This window comes from Loxodonta africana, chromosome 12 (genome assembly GCF_030014295.1).
Source record: "Loxodonta africana isolate mLoxAfr1 chromosome 12, mLoxAfr1.hap2, whole genome shotgun sequence".
In the NCBI taxonomy this organism is placed as follows: domain Eukaryota; kingdom Metazoa; phylum Chordata; class Mammalia; order Proboscidea; family Elephantidae; genus Loxodonta; species Loxodonta africana.
The window spans coordinates 57,132,633-57,144,879 of NC_087353.1; the positions used below are offsets into that span (position 1 = coordinate 57,132,633).

The following is a 12,247-nucleotide window of genomic DNA, read 5'->3' on the forward strand; positions in this document are numbered from 1 at the left end:
GTCTCTCTCAGCCCACATAGCCAATCAGCCACAAAGCGCTCTGCACTTTACCTCCTTAGCCATTCAGGGTCTCACATCTTGCTGAACTATGGCAACGCTTAATATTGGTCTCTCTGGCTCAGAGTTTTCCTTCTCTGATTCAACTCACCACACTGCAGTCACAGGGATCTTTCTGCAATGCAAATCATATCATATCCTTCCTGGGATCGCAGCCTTTGAAGGCAGTCCCTTTGATTCCAGGATAAAATCCAAACATTTTAATATGGCTTATTGTGGGGTGACTGTAAAGTTTATCACCTAAACAGTGATTGGATAAAAGAAGGCTTATCAATAATTAGAGGTAAAATCAGACTTTCCAGGCAAACAAATTGCATGATCACCCTCCTTTCAAGGATGTCGTGATCTGCTATCTGCTCCTCACTTTTCTTTCCCTGCTCTAATCCTTACACTAACTCTTGTCAAATCTGACTGTTCCTTCTCCAATACGCTAGGTTACCTGATGGCCTCACTTACTTCCTTCTACCTAAATATCTTAACAATCCTCCTTCCCCAAACTGACCTCTCTTTCCTGAAAAGCACCTATTTGTGTTTAAAGTCAAGTCTTTCTTTACACTCCTGCACCCACTCCAATGGAATTGCTTGATCTGTGCTCCCAATGTGCCACATATAATCTTCTCCTGCAGTTGCATGCATTTTTGGGGGGTTTCCACTATGAGAATATAAGGCCCTTGAAAGGAGAAACACACTTGTGGATCTATGGATTAGGAGGGCAGTCTCTGAATAGGGTGGTTCCTTGTGAGTTGGGAAGACATCTCAAGAGAAACCTATTCCAGGAGCCTGGAGTTCCTCAATCATGGCATGCTATGCACTTCCTAATATCTCCCTGTCTTTCTTCTACCCCATTACACACAGATTATCCTTTACACAAATGCTTTAAGATTCAATGACAACTTTATAATGCACCCCAGCATTCCTACTGGCAAAGGCATCACTAAGCCCATGCAGTAGATGACTAGACATGAGAAGAAAACAGGTTTAAAAGGATAACACTGTAAATCCCCCCAGTTTCTGAGCTAAGAAAGCAAGAAGAAAAATGTCTTAATAAAGGAATTTCCAAACCTATAAACCTCAGCCCAATCAGCAAGGTGATGAGATTTGAGCCCCCAGAGAATTTTATCTGGGAATTGTCTCCACTCAGAGTGTTCTGACTTAGGAGTTAACTAATATTCTTTGTCATCATTGTTGGGTCCAAAGGGACTAGAAAGTAGGTGGGACAATTACTTTGTCTTTGTCTGTAATGAGGCTCTCAGGGGATCTGGCCCCAGTGGCCATGGAGGCCTGTAAATTCCTGCTCTGTGATTGCCCCAAACGTCCTTCCTGCACAGAGGGCCAAAGCCATGAACCTCTTGTCTTCAGTCACTCAAGACTTACCTTTATTTCCAGAATGTTCCTATCTTTAGAATACAGTGCAGCATTGGTCACTCCATACTGACAGCATCAACTTTTCTTAGGTAAGATTATGTTGGTAAGTGCTGTTGAGCCAGTTCCGACTCATAGCGACCCTATGTACAAATGAAGGCAACATTGCCCAGTTGTGAGCCATCCTCACAATCATTGCTAAGGTTGAGCCCATTGTTGCAGCCACTGTGTCAAGCCATGTTGTTGAGGATCTTCTTCTTTTCCCTGACTCTCTACTAAGTGTCATTTCCTTCTCTGGAGACTGGTCCCTCCTGACAATATCTCCAAAGTACATGAGACAAAGGCTCGCCATCTTTGCTTCTAAGGAGCATTCTGGTTGTACCTCTTCCAAGACAGATTTGTTCTTTCTTGTGGCAGTCCATGTTACTCAATATTCTTCAACAACACCATAATTCAAAGACACCAATTCTTCGGTCTTCCTTATTTATCGTCCAGCTTTTTCATGACTATGAGGCAATTGAAAATCCTATGGCTTGGGTCAGGTGCACCTTAGTCCTGCCATCTTTGCTTTTTAACACTTTAAAGAGGTCTTTTGCTGCAGATTTGCCCAACGCAATGTGTCATTTGATTTCTCAACTGCTGCTTCCATTGGTGTTGATTGTGGATCCAAGTAAAATGAACTTCTTGAAAACTTCAATATTTTCTCCATTTATCATGATGTTGCTTATTGGTCCAGTTGTGAGAAGTTTTGTTTTCTTTATGTTGAGATGTAATCGATAGTGAATGCTGTAGTCTTTGATCCAGCATCACAGCAACACACAAGCTACCACAGTATGACAAACTGACAGATGAATAAGTAAGACAATAGCAGTGGAGACGTCAAAATTTATTTATGAAGGAGTAAATTTTAGTAACTCCCTTTGCTAAATCTTGCAGATCCAGGGAGCAATAATAAGAGTCCTGAATCCATCAGCCAGAGCTTGTGATAAACCTAGTAACAATCAGCTGTTTCTCTTGCCTCTTTAGGAGCAGTTAAGTATTTAGGGTTGGGAACTGGGAAATGTAAGAGAGCCACATACAGTCATACAGTTGGACTATGTATGTCTGTGCACTTTTCAACATAAAACATACAAAATAAGAGACAGTCCAGTAGGAATAGCATTAAGACTGAGTGTTGGAAATTGGATGTGTATGTAGGATGGACAGATCCTGTCTTAACAACTACATGAATTGCTTCACAACCTGGTCCATCCTGGAGCTTGATTTGTCGTATCTTAACCATCCAAGTGTAGGTTTCCGAATCTGCTGTTGTGTATTAACTTGGGTCTGTGTCCATAAGTGGGGCAAAGCAGTCGAGTGTCTCTGAGTTCCTCCTCCAGGGGCTCTCCAGGCAGCCTCAGCAGCAACAGATCCTCTTCCTGCTCTTCCTGAGCACATACCTGGTCACAGTCCTGGGAAATCTGCTCATCGTCCTGGCCATCAGCACAGACTCCCACCTGCACACAAACATGTACTTCTTCCTCAGGAACCTGTCCTTCGTGGGTGTCTGCTTCACCTCCGCAAACATCCCCAAAGTGCTGACCAATCACGTACTTGGGAGTCAGAACATCTCCTTCTCTGGGTGTCTCACACCGCTATATTTTCTTATTGTGTTTGCAGACATGGACAATTTCCTCCTGGCTGTGATGGCCTATGACCGCTTTGTTGTTGTGTGCCATCCCTTACACTACACAACAAAGGTGACCCATCAGCTCTGTGCCATGCTGGTGGCTGGGTCATGGGTCATTGCCAGTCTGAATGCTCTGTTGCATACCCTGATGATGGCTCAACTCTCGTTCTGTGCAGACAACACAACCCTCTACTTCTTCTGTGATGTGACTCCTCTCCTGAGACTCTCCTACTCTGACACACACCTCAATGAGATGATGATTCTCACAGAGGGGGCCCTGATAATGATCACCCCATTTGTTTGTATTCTGGTTTTCTACATTTGCATCACCTGTGCTGTCTTAACACTCCCATGCACAAAGGGAAAATGGAAAGCCTTCTCCACCTGTAGCTCCCACCTGGCTGTGGTTTTACTCTTCTAAGGCACCACAATTGCTCTGTATTTCAACCCTTCATTCTCCCACTCAGTTGAGACAGACACCACAGCTACTATGATGTACACAGTGGAGACCCCCATGTTGAACTTTTTCACCTACAGCCTCAGGAACAAGGATATGAAAGGGGCTGTAAGAAAAATGATTGTTATGAAAATTTATTCTGTTCAATATTGACATAGACTCTGAATATAGAGGGGAACTAGTATCTAATAAAATTCTGTTTCCTTTTCCCATTGTTTCAAGCCTAGTGGTTTTCCTTTTAAGAGGTCCATCCCTGTATTTACCTGGTGAGAATCAATCTCTTAGTACAAAGACTTTTCAGATTAAATATGTAAAGAGAGATCTTTTACCAAATAACTGGACTATTCCAACTGCCAAGGCCCTTCAGTCAAAACACCCAGGAATAGACCTCTAGTTTAATGGGTTTGTTACTCATTTCGACAAGGAAGAACACACTCTGAGGGATCCTGGGACTTCTTAGTAGGAGGATGTTCAAAAGGACAGGATTTGAAGTAGTTTGATGCAATTTTCATGAGAATTTAAACAACTAGTGCTTTGATCTGAATTAGTTGTTACCAGAAAGCAGGGCTAATTCTCACTGGGCATGTTTGTATCTTATCTAGAATGAGGGAAGACTAGAGGGAGGCTAAAGCTGAGATTTGTAAGAAAGCAGCCATCATTATCAGCCAGGATTGGGGAATGTCTGTGACTTGGATCATGTTTATACTTTTGTCTGTGATCAAAGATGACTACAGGTGATTCTGCGAAACATAGGCACCACTTGAAAGTGGACAGAGGCAGCACTATAGCCCCTTTCTGGGATCTCATACCACCAAGAAAGAAGTGCTGGGTGTGGAGGGCATCCTTTGGACTGGGGTCCCTGTGCTGAGAAGCTTCTACACAGGGGAAGATCGAAGACAAGGACCTTCCCCTAGAACTGACAGAGACAGAAAGTCTTCCCCTGGAGCTGGCACCCTGAGTTCAGACTTCTAACCTCCTAAACTGTGACAGAATAAATTTCTGTTTGTTGAAGCCATCCATGTGTGGTATTTCTGTTATAGCAGTGCTGGATAACTAAGATGCTGCTCTTATACATTTCCATGTAGTTCCTTTAGCAAAACTTACTAGAAATTTTTTCCCAAGTTAAGGCATAATGGAAATTTATAGCTTACAGTCTGATTTGAAATTATTTTGAAAATGATTACAGGAAATTGAAAATTGAGAAATATTTGAAACCGAACAGGATGCTCTGAATTTCAAGGAAGAAAGAGGAAAACAGAGCAGTTTCTCTTCATTTCAGAGAGATGGGTAAGATGTCATGTTGTGTGAAAACTGTCAGAATTCAGAATCAGAAGCTGTTTCTGAGTTTATCATACAATTGTCTTTTTTATATTTACCATATTTGTGTTTTAAGGTACTTTCACCTCAAATAATACATGGGAGTGTTTCTAATATTTAGTCGATATAATAAAGAATTCTTCATATGATAGAAAGTGCCTGTTCCTTGAAAGTTTGAAAGAAACCTCCAGCTTTTGGTTTGTATGTGAGCATGTGCATAGGGGTAGAGGTGAGAAAAGATGTGACATTTTAAATGTCTTCATTTAGTAAACTATATTACGTCTTATTTCATCTCCTCATTTAGTAAACTATATTACGTCTTATTTCATCTATGTCAGTTTTTAGCACAAATCAAAAAAACAGAAAATAACAAATGTTGGAAACACTGCTGAGAGCCTGGAACTCTTACGCACTGCTGGTGGGAATGCAAAATGGTACAACCATTTTGGAAATGATATGGCATTTCCTTTGAAAGCTACAAATAAGAAATACCATATGATCCAGCAATCCCACTCCTAGGAATATATCCTAGAGAAATAAGAGCTGTCACATGAATAGACATATGCATACCCATGTTCATACCAGCATTGTTCACAACAGCAAAAATACGGAAACAACCTAAATGCCCATCAACAATGGATAAACAAACAAATGGATAAACAAACTATGATACATACATACAATGGAGTCCTATGCAACCATAAAGAACAATGATGAATCTGCGAAGCATCTCACAACATGGATGAATCTGGAGGACATTATGCTGAGTGAAATAAGTCAATCACAAAAGGACAAATATCGTATGAGGCCACTACTATAAAAACTCATGAAAAGGTTCTGTGTAACACAAAAAGAAACAATCTTTGATAATTACAAGGGAGGGTAGAAAAACACTAAATAGACAATAGATAAGTGGTAAATTTTGTGAAGGGTAAGACAGTACACAATACTGGTAAAGCCCGTACGACTTGTCCAAGGCAAGATCGTTGAAGCTCCAAAGACATATGCAAACTCCCTGAGGGACCGAATTGCTGGGCTGAGGGCTATGGGGACCATGGTCTTGGGGAACGTCTAGCTCAATTGGCACAACATATCTTATAAAGAAAATGTTCTACATTCTACTTTGGTAAGTAGTGTCTGGGGTCTTAAAACCTTGTGAGCAGCCAACTAAGATACTCCACTGGTTTCACCCCATTGGGAGCATGATAGAATGAAGAAAACTGAAGATACAAGGGAAAGATTAGTCCAAATGACTAATGGACCACAACTCCCACAGCCTCCACCAGACTGAGTCCAGCAAAACAATGGTGCCTGGCTACCACCACTGACTGCTCTGACAGGGATCACAAGAGAGGGTCTCAGACAGAGCTGGAGAAAAATGTAGAACAAAATTCTAACTCACAAAAACAGACCAGAGTTACTGGCCTGACAGACAGGAGAAACCCTGAAAGTATGACCCCCGGACACCCTTCTAGCTCAGTAATGAAATCACTCCTGAGGTTCACCCTTCAGCCAAAGATTAGACAGGCCCATAAAACAAAACGAGACTAAAGGGGCACACCAGCCCAGCAGCAAGTACTAGAAGGCAGGAGAGGACAGAAAAGCTGGAAATAGGGAATCCAAGGTTGAGAAGGGAGAGTGTTGACATGTCATGGCATTGGTAACCAATATCACAAAATAATATGTGTACTAATTATTTAATGAGAAGCTAGTTTGTTCTGTAAACCTTCATCGAAAGTACAATAAAAAATTAAAAAAATAAATGTCTGAAAGCTCAGCAGATGTTTTATGAATATTTTGAACATTAGTGAAGAATCTGATAACTCCATGAGATTTTATTTGAAATCTGGGTCACATAAATTGAAACCAGAATACAATAGCGTTAACAAGCACTAATTATAAATATGCCATGAGATGTGTTTAGTGGGGAAGGTACTAAATGCCAGTTAATAGAATATTATAAAGTGTCAATAAGATATTAATTACTAGTATTTTCAATTTGACAATAATTAAGAAGTGTCGAAATATGAGTGTATAATATAAGGAATCAGAAATAAAGCCCCAAAACAATAAAAGTATATTGTCCTTAATTTGCAAAAGAAATATATATATATATCAGTTTTTGTTGCCTTTACATTTTTACAGCTAATCATCTACATCACTGGGTTTTCAAATGTATTAATATGTAATTGTGCCTACTATTTCAATATAAGTCTTAAAACCCATTTTATTATTATCATGATTATTCTCTTTATTTTTAGCATAATTTTGCAAGAATAATTAATCAAGTATTGCAAAGTATTATAAAGCCCCTACCCCCCCCCAAAAAAATTCTAAAACTAAAAACTAGCACAATAATAAAAACCCAAATCAATGTAGCAGAACAGAGACGGTAAAAATATATCTATATCTCTATAGCTGTTATCTCTCTCTATATATAGATATATATAAGTTTACAGAGTTGTTCAAAGGATGCACTTGGCCATTGGGTTGGATATATCACAACCCTGGCTCCATCATGACCTTACGGCAGGGCCCTGAGCCAATCACTGAATCTATCTAAACCCAGGATGTCTTCAGAGGAGAAGCTAATGACATTTGCCTCGTTGCTGTGATTATTAAAATAGATTCTTTAGAGAAAGAATTTGGTCAATTGCCTGGAATATAATAAGTTCTCAACACATATTCAACACAACAGCATTTTGCAAATGATAAAAGTAGTGTTACAAATCAGTGAGGATGTAAAAATACCAAAACTAATGGTCTGACAGAGACTGGAGGAACCTCCAAAACTATGGCCCCCAGACACTCTGTTAACTCAGAGCTGACACTGTTCCCGAAGCCCTCTCTTTAGACAAAGATTAGACAGGGCTATAAAATAAAAAAGAATACATGTGAGGTGTGCTTCTTAGTTCAATCAGATACACGAGACCAAATGGGTGGCTACTGTCGGGAGGCAGGATGAGGAGGCAGAAAGGGACAGGAAATGGTTGAATGGACACAGGAAACCTGGGTGGAAAGGGGGGTGGAGTGTGCTGTCACACTGTGAGGATTGCAACTAATGTCACAAAACAACATGTTTATAAATTTTTGTATGAGAAATTAACTTGAGCTATAAACTTTCACCTAAAGCACACACATACACACACAAAAAAATCAGTGAGGGAAGGCAGGTTCACTAAAAGTGAACTGAGACGATTTGATAAATATTTGAGAACATAAAATTATATTGATTGTGTATTTACTAAAAAGATAAATGCAAAAATTAAAAACTAGAAGAAAATATAGCTGAATATATAAATAATGACAGAATGGGAAGAAAAGATAAACCATACGAGAAGTGGGAGAAGCCACAAAAGAAATGCTTGCTAGTGGTGATTACATAAAAATTTAATTATTTTTTATATCCAAAAAACCATTAACAAGATGAAAAGTCCAGGCATAAACTAGCAGAAGCATTTTGCATCATTTGTGAAAAGATGTCTGACATAACCCACATAATAATTATCATTTAACAATTTATTATTGAGTCAATATTTTTTAAACTCATAAATAATAAAAACAATTTAAGAGAAAAAAGTTAAAGGATAGTGTCCCCCAAAAATATCTGTCAACTTGGCTATGCCATGATTCCCAGTATTGTGTAATTGTCCACCATTTTGTCATCTGATGTGATTTTCCTATGTGTTGTAAATCCTATCACTATGATGTTAATGAGATGGGTTAGCAGCAGTGTTGTTAAAGAGATCTACATGATTGTGTTTTAAGCCAATCTCTTTTGAGATATAAAAGAGAGATGCCAGCAGAGACATAGGGACCTCATACCACCAAGAAAGCAGCGCTGGGAGCAGAGCGAGTCCTTTGGTCCCAGGGTCCCTGTGCCTGAGAAGTTCCTAGACCAGGGGAAGATTGATGATGAGGACCTTCCTCCAGAGGCAACAGAGAAAGCATTCCCCTGGAGCTGAGGCTCTGAATTTGGATTTCTAGCCTAATAGATTGTGAGAGAATAAAATTCTGTTTGTTGAAATGACCCACTTGCGGTATTTCCGTTATAGCAGCACTAGATAACCAAGACAGATTGGGTATTTAAAAGAATAAGTGAAAAAGTTTGCTTTTTCACTTATTAGCAAAAAGAGAAGAAATAGAAATTAAAGCATGAGCACAAATTGAAACAAAATTTTCTGATGAGAGTGCGGTGAGAAGGCAATCTCATACCTTGCTGTTAGGAGATAGTTTGATAAAAACCTTCTGGATCCTGTGAATTTGATGACATTAAAAAAACAAAAAACTATAGGATAGCAAAAGTAAACAATTACTCTAAACCGAAGATGTGAAGATAAGGGGGCAGAAAAACTAGAGTACTGGAAACAGAACAATCAGTGCACAGTTAAAGAGAATGCTGATAAATTGTAAAAAATGTAAATGATGTCACTGAACAATTTATATAGAAATTGTCAAATGGGAACTTAATTTACTGTGTAAACTTTCACCAAAAACACAATAAAACATTATTTAAAAAAAAAAGTCCTGATAGGCAATTGGGTAATATGTATTAAAATGTCAACTATCATACCAAATTCCTTCTTTCGGAATTTATCCTTATGAAGTAATCAAGGACACCTACAAAAATATATTTACAAAGCTGCTTATTGACTTATTATGTATAAGAGTACAAAATCAGAGTAAATGAACAAAATATTGAATTTGAAGAGCCCTGGAGGCAAGGTGGGTAAGTACCCTGCTGCTACCGTAAAAGTCAACTGTTAAAATCTACCAGCCACTCTTGGGAGAAAGATGTGTCAGCTTGCTTCCATAAAGATTACAGCCTCAGAAACCCTATGGGGCTTGTTTTTTTTATAAATACTTGTTTTTTAAGACATGAAGTTCTTTTAGGAACTTCCTTTCCTAAATCTTCCAGTTCTGGGGATCAATAGAAGTCCTGAATCTGTTAGCTGGACCTTGAGATAAACCCAGTAGTAGTCAACTCCTTCTCTTTTCTTTATGACCTACAAAGGAGTTGGAGCTGGGAACAGAAAAAAGCAGAGACATATATAGTCACAGAGTTGGGCTGTGTATATTCCTGTGTGTTTTTCAATGTTTAATATACAAAACAACAGTCAGTAAGTTGAGTAGGAACAGCATCAGGACGGAGCGTGGGAAATTGGGAATGTAGACAGAGTAGACAGATCTTGTCTTAGCAACTCCATTAACTGATTTGCATAAATGTTGTAGTCTGGAGATTGATTTGTCCCGTTTTATTCATCCATGTCTAGGTTTCTGAATTGCTGTTGTGTTATTAACTTGGTTCTATGCCCAGGTGAGGAGCAAACCAGTCCAAAGTCTCCAAGTTCCTCCTCCTGGGGCTCTCCAGGCAGCCCCCACAGCAGCAGCTCCTCTTCATGCTCTTCCTGAGCATGTACCCGGCCACAGTCCTGGGAAACCTGCTCATCATCCTGGCCATCAGTGCAGACTCCCGCATGTACCCTCCCTCTCCCCCCACCCTGCCATGTACTTCTTCCTCAGCAACTTGTCCTTCATGGACATCTACTTCTTCTCCACCACCATCCCCAAGATGCTGGCCAATCATATATTCGTGAGTCAGAATATCTCCTTCTCTGGGTGTCTCACACGGATGCATTTTCTCATTGTGTTTGCCAACATGGACAATTTCCTCCTGGCTGTGATGGCCTATAGCCTCTTTGTTGCTGTGTGCCACCCCTTACGCTACACAACAAAAATGACCCATCAGCTCTGTGCCTTGCTGGTCACTGAGTCATGGGTGATTGCCAATCTGAATGCTCTGTTGTATAACCTGCTGATAGCTCAACTCTTGTTCTGTGCAGACAACATGATCTCAAAGTTCTGTGATGTGACTTCTCTCCTGAGACTCTCTTGTACTGACACACATCTCAATGAGAGGATGATTTTTACTGAGGGGACCATGATAATGATCACCGCATTTGTTTGCATCCGGATTTCCCACATTTGTGTCACTGGTGCTGTCCTGAGAGTCCCTTCCATGAAGGGAAAATGGAAAGCCTTTACTGCCTGTGGCTCCCACCTGGCTGTTGTTTCCTTCTTCTATGGCACCTTCATTGCTGTGTATTTTAACCTTTCATCCTCCCACTCAGCTGAGACAGGCACCACAGCTGCTGTGATGTACACAGTGGTGACCCCCATGCTGAAACTTTTCATTTACAGCCTCAGGAACAAGGACTTGAAAGGGGCCCTAAGCAAAGTGATTTCTATGAAATTTTTTTCTGTTCAATAACGACATGGACTTTGAATGTCATAATGGAAACAGTTTGGAGTCAAAAAAAATTTCTTTTCTTATTTCCTGAAATACAGCAGTTGTCCATCCATGTATTTGCCTTAGAGAATGAAACTGTTGATACAGACTCTTCAAGCTAAAGCGGGAAAGAGAGATCCTTTTAAAAAATGGCCCAACTATTCCAAGTGCCAATGCTTTCCAGCCCAAACCACCAACAACACAGCTCTAGTTTATCGTGTTTATTATTCATTGCAACAAGGAAGAACCCAATGGAGAACTGTGGGACTTCTCAGCAGGAGGGTGTTAGAAAGCTCTTATAGGATTTGAGCTGTGAGGCAAGCAGTGCCACTCCAGATGAATTTTCCACATTTGGAGAGATAGAGCGGTGGAGAGTCTGCTCAAACCTTCAGAGCCAGCGAGAAGCAGCACTCAATCGGTGAAAGATAAGTACAAGCATCTAACCTACCCTGTGGATTAAAAAAAAAAAAAACTCTTTTGGGAAGTACCTTTTTCCCATTTACCTGACCCCTCCCCACTCTGCTCCAGTCCAGGTCTGCTTCAGTGATTGCTGTTGTCCCTCAGCCAGAAGTAGGACTTGTCTCACTCCCTGAGCCATTCTCCCAGCTTTGGCGAGGGAACAAATTAACAAACAGGAAAAAATAATCTGCCAGCTCCCCTAAGCTGGGAAATTCAGGGCAGGCACACCCTCTTTTCCTAGGCATAGGCGTTCATGGACTTTGAATGTCTTTCACCCCTGCATAGACCTGTGTGGGCCCATTTCAACAACACAGGCCCTCATTAGCACATTATAACAGGTATATACCTGAAGCCTATTTTCATCTGTATCTTCTGTAAGGCGGAGTGGCAGATTTGTGACATTTGACACCACTGTGCCCATTAAGCAGGGTCCTCACCTACCTACATCAGGGGCCTGAGAACTTGTGGCTCCACCCACTCCACAGAGCCACCCACAACAAGGGTCCAAGAATAAGTGGTGAATCCCAGTCCTTACAGCCAACAGCTTTAGGTGCCCATAGTCTGGCTGCAAAACCTACCTACCTACATGATCTAGAGAACTGGGAAATGTCTTCCACCTAGACACTCAGAGGCAGCA

At 40.5% G+C, this 12,247-nt stretch overlaps 2 pseudogenes; both read left to right on the top strand.

The window, feature by feature from the left end:
• The first annotated feature begins 2,738 nt into the window (after positions 1-2,738).
• Positions 2,739-3,840, top strand: LOC100675787 (olfactory receptor 1f45-like; annotated as a pseudogene).
• Positions 3,841-4,828: 988 nt separating this feature from the next.
• On the top strand, positions 4,829-11,133 carry LOC100675504 (olfactory receptor 1f45-like; annotated as a pseudogene).
• Positions 11,134-12,247: the final 1,114 nt, after the last annotated feature.